Source organism: Chinchilla lanigera, unplaced genomic scaffold (assembly GCF_000276665.1).
Source record: "Chinchilla lanigera isolate Chin_1 unplaced genomic scaffold, ChiLan1.0 scaffold00002, whole genome shotgun sequence".
Taxonomy (NCBI): Eukaryota; Metazoa; Chordata; class Mammalia; order Rodentia; family Chinchillidae; genus Chinchilla; species Chinchilla lanigera.
The window spans coordinates 20,029,531-20,037,374 of NW_004955403.1; the positions used below are offsets into that span (position 1 = coordinate 20,029,531).

The 7,844-nt window shown below is 38.4% G+C and overlaps 1 pseudogene; it reads left to right on the forward strand.

Annotated features, from left to right (window-relative positions):
• Window positions 1-7,090: 7,090 nt before the first annotated feature.
• On the forward strand, window positions 7,091-7,514 carry LOC102004550 (annotated as a pseudogene).
• Window positions 7,515-7,844: the final 330 nt, after the last annotated feature.

Below are 7,844 nucleotides of genomic sequence, written 5' to 3' on the forward strand. Positions count from 1 at the left end.
GACTAAAAATGACTGAAGCCAAAGATGGCATAGGTTTGAATCAGCTTTGCAGTATACTAAAGGAAGACACATTTTTCTAATGGTGACATCCATAAGAGAATTTTACAAGGCAGACTAACTGCCTATCTTGATTCCCAAATGTTTAAAAAGCTGTTTCTGACTTCCAATGAATCAAATCTACTCACTCACCTTTCAAAAGGCCATAAAGTTTCATGTGTGAAACTCTGGATGGAAAATTATGAAATTTCGGTTCCGGGCCTCCTTCTCAGGCAAGAAAGCTGAGCTACCCCAACTCTGCAGGATGTCTCTGCCTCTTTTGCTCGCCTGCCATCTGGGTAACAGGGCTATAGAAGTTTTTCACATATTTTAGCACATAGGACTAATGAAATCTCAAGAGTAAACCCCTCATATCACCTCTGCCATTTGGTGACATTAAGAAAGTGCTTACTTTATTCAATCTCAGTTTTGTCAGTTTTCAAATGGGGCTGAAGGTGCCCTGAGGATGAGTGTGTAATGCTAGTGAGCAGCAAAGTGACATACAACCTTTAGTGCAGGCTGTGTTGGGTATTACGGGTGCTACTGAGGCTGCTTTTCAGTGGCCATCTGACCATCAGCTTTCATGATTTGGTCTTTTCCTTTCTAATTGGTTCCAACACAGCACACATTTCTTTGGTCATAACTCCAGTCAGAGGTGGGTGGGGTCTCAAGACTGATCTAGTTTAAACTCCTCATGCAGTTTGAGGAAAAGAAGCTGAGAAGAAAAACCCAAGATCCATCAAGAAATCAAGATTTGGATCTAGTTCTTACATATTAGTTTTGTATCTCTCCCCACTCATTTGTTTCACAAACACCCATTGCTGAACACCCATTAAATGCTAGGCCCAAGACTTGTCTAATCTCAGGAGAGCTGGGCCTCTTCCTGAACTCATGCTCAACATAAAGAGAGTCATGTTCAGTTTCAGCGTCGAGACTGTGATACCCAAGGGCTGGAAAGTGGAAGAGGTAGAATCCAGCATTTCCCGGGCACTTCTGGAGTTGGTGATGAAGTTGGACTTTGAGCCCCAGTTTAGGTAAAGGCTTGCATCAGTCACAGAAATTGAAGACAGTGAAAGCCCAAGCCCAGCCCATGCAGAAGCTGGAGAAAAAGCTCAGTGGGTAGCATATGGTCCCTATTGCTCACAGGGGAATTCTGCCTAAGCCAACAAAAAGCCACATGAAAAAGAAGCAAAAGCATCCCAGAAGCCAGGCTCTGACAACCATGCATGATGCGATACTTGAAGACTTGGTCTTCCTAAGTGAAAGTGAGGGCAAGAGGATCCGCGTGAAACCCATGACAATCTGTGCCCAAAGGTTCATTTGGACAAAGTGCAGCAGGGCAGGGATCAAGGTGGCAACTTTTTCCAGTGTGTACAGAATTTAGAATTTTGAATCCCTGTTTCAGCTGTTCAAAATTATTAAAGAATCATTCACCGTCTTTAAAAATATGAATAAATATAAATAGATAAACAAAATTGTCTATAAATAGAATAGTTTTCAGTGCTAGTGTCTGTGGCTGAATTACCATCCTGACTATGTTTTAGTCATTGTTAGATGACATTTTTTCTTTTTTTTTTTTTTTTTTTGGTTTTTCTCCGGCAGCGGGAACCGAACTCATGACCTTGCGCTTGCCAGGCAGGCGCTTTGCCGCTGAGCTAAATCCCCAGCCCCGTTAGATGACATTTTTATACTTACACCAGCACTTTTCTGCTATTGCCATTGCTATCACTATTATCATTGCTAAGGAAACTTTTTAAGTGAGCACTTAGAAAGAGGTTTAAGGAAGAACTTAGAAAAGCAGGGCTGCTCCAGGTGAAAGACGAGTCCGCCAACCCCAGCACCTCCTGAAGTACTTCAGCCAAACCCTCCCACCTCAAGGGTGCCAGAGTTTGAGAACCACTGCACTGCATGACTCTTGCTTGCAGGTTTGCAACTCTGGAAAGAGCTCAGAAATCTTTCCTATCATTTTAAGAAGGCAGAGAAGTTCTGTTTTGCCATAAAGGTTAAATGATGTTTCTTTCCATCATGATCTGGTTCGGTGGGGTAAAATCAGTGAACAGGGACTTCCCATTTCTTCTTTGGAAAGATGCTCCCCTTGTGTCTGCACATGATGCTTTGGCTGACAGGATACTATAAGATTATTCAAACTCCAAATGAGTGAGGGTGTTGTTGGCCTAGTCATGGATGTTAGTGATGGTAACAAAATCATGTCAGTGTGCTCCGCAGCTTCGATGTCTTTTCTGTCCTTTTTTCACGACAAAATGCCACCAGTAAAGACTACTGCATTGGGAGCACAATGGGACAGGTGACAGTCAGTTTGTCAAAGTAAAAAACACAAGAAAGGTACATATTCATAAAGCTTGCTATGGGATCTGACAGTTGTGTTTGGTTAAGAAGAGGGGACATGCAATAAACTACTCTGACTTGAAGGATTTTGGAAAAAGGCTACATTCAAAACACAGTATAATTCAGCACACTGATTTATTTTATAAAGAAAGGATACTGTAGAAGAAAGCCTTCTTTTACATAATCCAGTTTGGAATGATCTTTGATCCAAACTACTTTTTGTACACTTACATTCAATCCATAGGCAAAACGGTCCCTTCATCACTAAGATTAATGCTTGACAACACTGATTTACATGTACCTTGGACGAAACCCATTTCTGTCAACTATTTTGAAGGAATATGGCCATTGTTTTGGTTCATGTTCAGGTTATGAAATGTAGTCTTACTTTAACTATGATATTTGCTGAGCTAGTTTATTATTTGCTGGAATATTTTATTTTGCTGAGATATTTTATGAAGAAAGTTCTACTTTCCGCCTTGTGCTCAATGAAGCAAATCAGCCCAAGTGGTCTAATCCCCAGGACTTTTCATACTAAGTTACTTCTTTTTCTTGTTCACAAGAAGAAATGAAAACAGTATTTCTGTTCTGTATGACTCCACAAGTAAATTATGTAGAATTAAAGCAGTCTTGCCTGTAGTGTTATTAATAGGTATAATTGGACAATGAAGGGCTGGTGCTATAAAATAACACTATTTTTATCTAAAATGGACTGCTCTTATTTAAATATGGTATTTTTTTCATTTTCCTATTTTTGAGATAGCACCCTAAGAGTCTAATTTTCCCTATTTTATTTGTATGTGATATACATGGCAAAGAAAAATGATTGGCAATTCTAAGTGTTTTCTGAAAAGAAAGAAGTAAGATTTCATATTTTCAAATTGTTCCTTAACAGTTAAGAATAGACATCATCCGTCCAGGTGGCTGTTCCTAAAGATGCCCTTTAGGTAAAGACCAGAGTCAGTTTTACTTCCTGCAGTAAGCCAGTCTTGCCCTCTGATGAGGAGCAGAATTGTGCAGAGGGAAAGATGCGCTGTGTGAAAGATGCGCTGAGCACTGACACAGCCTGACTGGATTTATTTCTTTCCACATGCCACAATCTGGTATTCCAAATGCTGCTCATTACAGGAAACAAATGAGAATAAGGAGTAGCTTTTATCTCCCTTATCAGAATTCTGTTACAAGGAAAACATAACATGCACAAGAGTCTGGCTTAGGAGAGTGCTTATTTCTCTCCCTGCTCTGCTCCCTTACTGTGTCTCTCTCCTCTGTGACACCCTTACCCAGGCAGAACAGAGCAAAATAGGTAGAGATGAAAATGAATGGAAAAAGTAGCCAATGGCACGTCCAAATTATTATTGTCTGTTTGCACAAACAGATAAAGAGGGGCTCTGGTGTAGAGATAGCAGCCCAGCCAAAGTGCTCAAATGAAAGATTAGAAATACACCGGTCAGAAATTGGTGTATTTCTGGACAAGCAATTGGACAATGCATTTTCCAAACCCTTGATATCAACATGTCCAGTATGGGAATATATCCTAAGGAAAATAATCATAAATGTGTACCAGGCTTAGCTACAACAGTGTTCATTGCTGCATTGTTTATAACAGTGTAAAACCAGAAATGACCTCAATTTCTAGCATAATGGTTTAAGATATAATATGATCACACATAGAAGGCTAAACAACCATTTAAAAATAAGACCATTGATGAATATTTAATAAGATGGAAAGATTCTGCAATATATTAATAAGTGAAAAGAATAGATTACATTAAAATATATGTTTATGTGAAATATTGAAAGGAAACACACTAAAATGTTAATGGTGGTTACTTCTATACTACAATATTTGGGCTTGTCCATGTATTTCTAAATATTCTACAATAACGATAAATTACTTTAATAACAAATATTTTTTAAATTGGCTAAAGAAAAGAAATGAAAGAGATAATATATCTTTGTAGAAACTGACCAAATGATTCATTACTTAGAAATCTGCGTTACAGCATCACATTTTAAATGCAGTCCAAAATAAAACATGATTTCTTTGTAGAAAAGTTTAATTGTTTCTTTAGGAAAACTGTCTTCACCTTGGAAATTTGCAGCCTATCTACTGTCACATGTTTTACTTTTATTCTCTTTCTTCCTCCAAACAAAGTTCAGATTTACAGCACCTGCCGTTGCTTTTAATGTAGTAGTTGCACCTAATTTCTACAGCGCAGTGAAATTCCAGCACTCTCCACTTCACATTTTGCCTTTAGCAACAAGCAGTCTGGGAGACATAAAACCAAGATATTTTCTAAGGGCAGGTAGCAGACACTTTTACTAAATATGAAATACCAAAGCCTCCCCAAGCCAGAAGGGCATTTACTAAAAAGGTTGTAAGTAAGCACCAGATAATTTTAAGGCACTCCAAAGGGGCAGCTTGTGAAGTTGGATATGAGTGTCTTAAGTCAAAGAGATCTTTGTAAAGAACCATGAGCCATTTTCTAGAAAGAACCACAAAATGTCCATCTGGAAGAGGTGTGAATTTGACCTTTGAATAAAGAACATAAGATAAAAAAAACCATAAAATTTCCCTTTCTCTTGCCAAAACTAAGAGGCATTATAGAAAAAGTGGTCAGAGGTAGGGGTTATGGAGTTCCAGTCTCACACCCAGTCCAAACACTGACTATAGGAGCTTGGGAGAGTTTATTATTTCCCCAAGCCTCAGTTTCCCTGGTGGTTAAAAGAGTATTAAAAGCTCATAGGTTAAAATAAATGTTAATAAAATAATGTTCAGGATTTACATATGCTTGACAAATGAAAACATTCTATCAATGTTACTGTTTTATTATTTTTAATTATTTTATTTTACTATTTTCATTTAGCTCAATCCTATAACCAATAAAGGGACTTGTCTTGCTATGAATTCCAAAAGATAAAAGCGATTCTTTGGAACTTCTGTTTGAAAAGTCGAAGCATATTCCAAAATCTATGTGAAGTTCATAGATACGGATATAACTAATTTTTAGCTGCAATCCATAACTTCCATTCATAACTGTACTTCATGATTGCTCACATGTTCTTTGCTCCCGATTATATTCCTACATATCTCTCTACTCTGAAATACATATATATGATGGGAAGAGCCAGCTGCCTCTGTAGGGTAGAATATGTAGGATAGTCATAAATAGTGCTTTGAAAATCTACCCTTTAACACAGGAAAGAGTTTGTGTATTTCCTGATTTCTTGAATCTAGTCTTTAAGCAAAGATTTCTCCAGTTGCTGTTAATCTCACTGTGGTTGCAGAAATGAACATACCATTAACAATTCTGAAAAGAATTCCTGTGTAACAGAAAAGTTCCACTTAATCTTGATCACTGTACCACCTTCCCAATACATCATCAAACCACCATCACCTGAAAGAACAATTAACACTTCAGGTACACTGACTATCCCAGTGTACTTAGCTGTGATTGCATATCTTGGTGTGAAACTGAACCACACTTTTGGTTAGCTATTCTGGGTGAGAGTCAAAAACCTAGCCGTGAGCTTTGTACTCATCTCTCAGAATTGAACATGTAGGTGGATACTATGACTGTTGGACTTTAACGGCACCAATGGTGGGTGTCAAATGGCACAACAGGGAAATTCCATTTTGGAATGTGTGAAAAGAAAAAAGATAATTTACTGAGAAGAGTAACATTAGCTTCTGCAACACAGTAATAAACCTATCAATCTATTAACTAATTGTCCAAATATCACAGACATTTGGATATATAAAGAAAATTAAATAATTCTAATTTTCTTTCTTCAAAAATGCTACAATTACACATTTTGTTAAGAAAGTGACTCCACTGCAAAGGTTTTAAAGAGAGAAATAATACCAGACTCTTAAAAATTAGATAGATGATAGATAGAGAGAGAGCATATATGCGTGTTGTATGTATGCCATACATATGGTATATTGTGAAGATGAGACATGTATAGTCAATAAAGGAAAAACAAATAATGCTAAAATCTGAAACCCACATGGCCACAGGCGTATAGGTAGCTATCTGCTATGGCTGTCAGCAGCACTGTGGTGGGAACTGAGGGAGAGCACCAAAGTCCAAGAAACTCAAAGAAAAAGACCTTAGAATTAAGCTCCATGATAGCAAGGGTGTTGATGTCTTCTTCTTTGCTGTGTATAGGATTGACATTCCATAGTTGCTGAATTGATGGAGACATGAACAAAAATTAGAAGATGACACTAGCAAATAAAATATAGAATTACCATCTTGTGCAGCACTCCTACTCCTGGGTATATATACTTAATGGACACAAAACTGTGTGCCACGAACACATTTGCATGCCCATGTTATTTCAGCACTATTCACAATAACCAGGATATGGAATCAACAAATAAATACTACATGACCTCACTCATATGTGGAATCCAAAAATTCAAATTCATAAAAGTACAAAGTCAAATGGTAGTTACCAGGGCCTAAAGTAGACAGAATGGATTGGCCACGTGTTGGTCAGAGGACACAAAATATCAGGTAGGTAGAAGGAATAGATTCAAGAGATCTATTTACAACATCGTAACTATAGTTACTAGTAATATATTAGGTACTTAAAATTACTAAGAGGAGATCTTAAATGTTTTCACCACAAAATATGTACTATTGCTCTTTCTGGGCTCCATCTTCGTGGTAGTGGTGGCTGGCTCAGCCGCTCAGTCATCAACATGCAGCTTTTTGTCCTTGCCCGGGACCTACATACCCGCGAAGTGACTGGCCAGGAGACGGTCGCCCACATCAAGGCTCATGTGGCGGCACTGGAGGGCATCGCATCAGAAGATCAAATCATGTTCCTGGCAGGCAAACTGCTGGAGGATGAAGCCTCCCTAGGCCTCATCCTAGGGTGAGGTGGAAGCCCTGGCCACTCTGGAAGTAGCCAGCCGCATGCTTGGAGGTAAAGTCCATGGTTCCCTAGCTCAGGCTGGAAAAATGAGAAGTCAGACTCCCAAGGTGCCCAAACAAGAAAAGAAGAAGACAGGCTGAGCCAAGTGGCAGATGCCATACAACCAGCGTTTCGTCAACGTTTTGCCCACCTTTGGCAAGAAGAAGGGCCCCAATGCCAACTCGTACATCATAGCTATGTAACCATGACTTTCTCTAATAAAGCCACTTTGCCCAGGCAAAAAAAAAAAAGTGCTATCTACATTAATTATCTTAACTTAGTCACCTCACAATGTATATATATTTTAAAACATCAAGTACATCATAAGTGTATACAAGTTTTAGTTATTAGTTAAAAATAAGAGAACACCAGAAAACCTTGTATATTATAGCTGGATAGCTCTGTACAGTTATGCCCCCATTCTAACAATAGCACCTAAATACTGGCATCTTGAATAAGTAAACTGGATAAAGAACTGGGATTCATGCCCCAAAAAATCAACCATAAGATGCAGGAACTATCTCTTCCTTGTC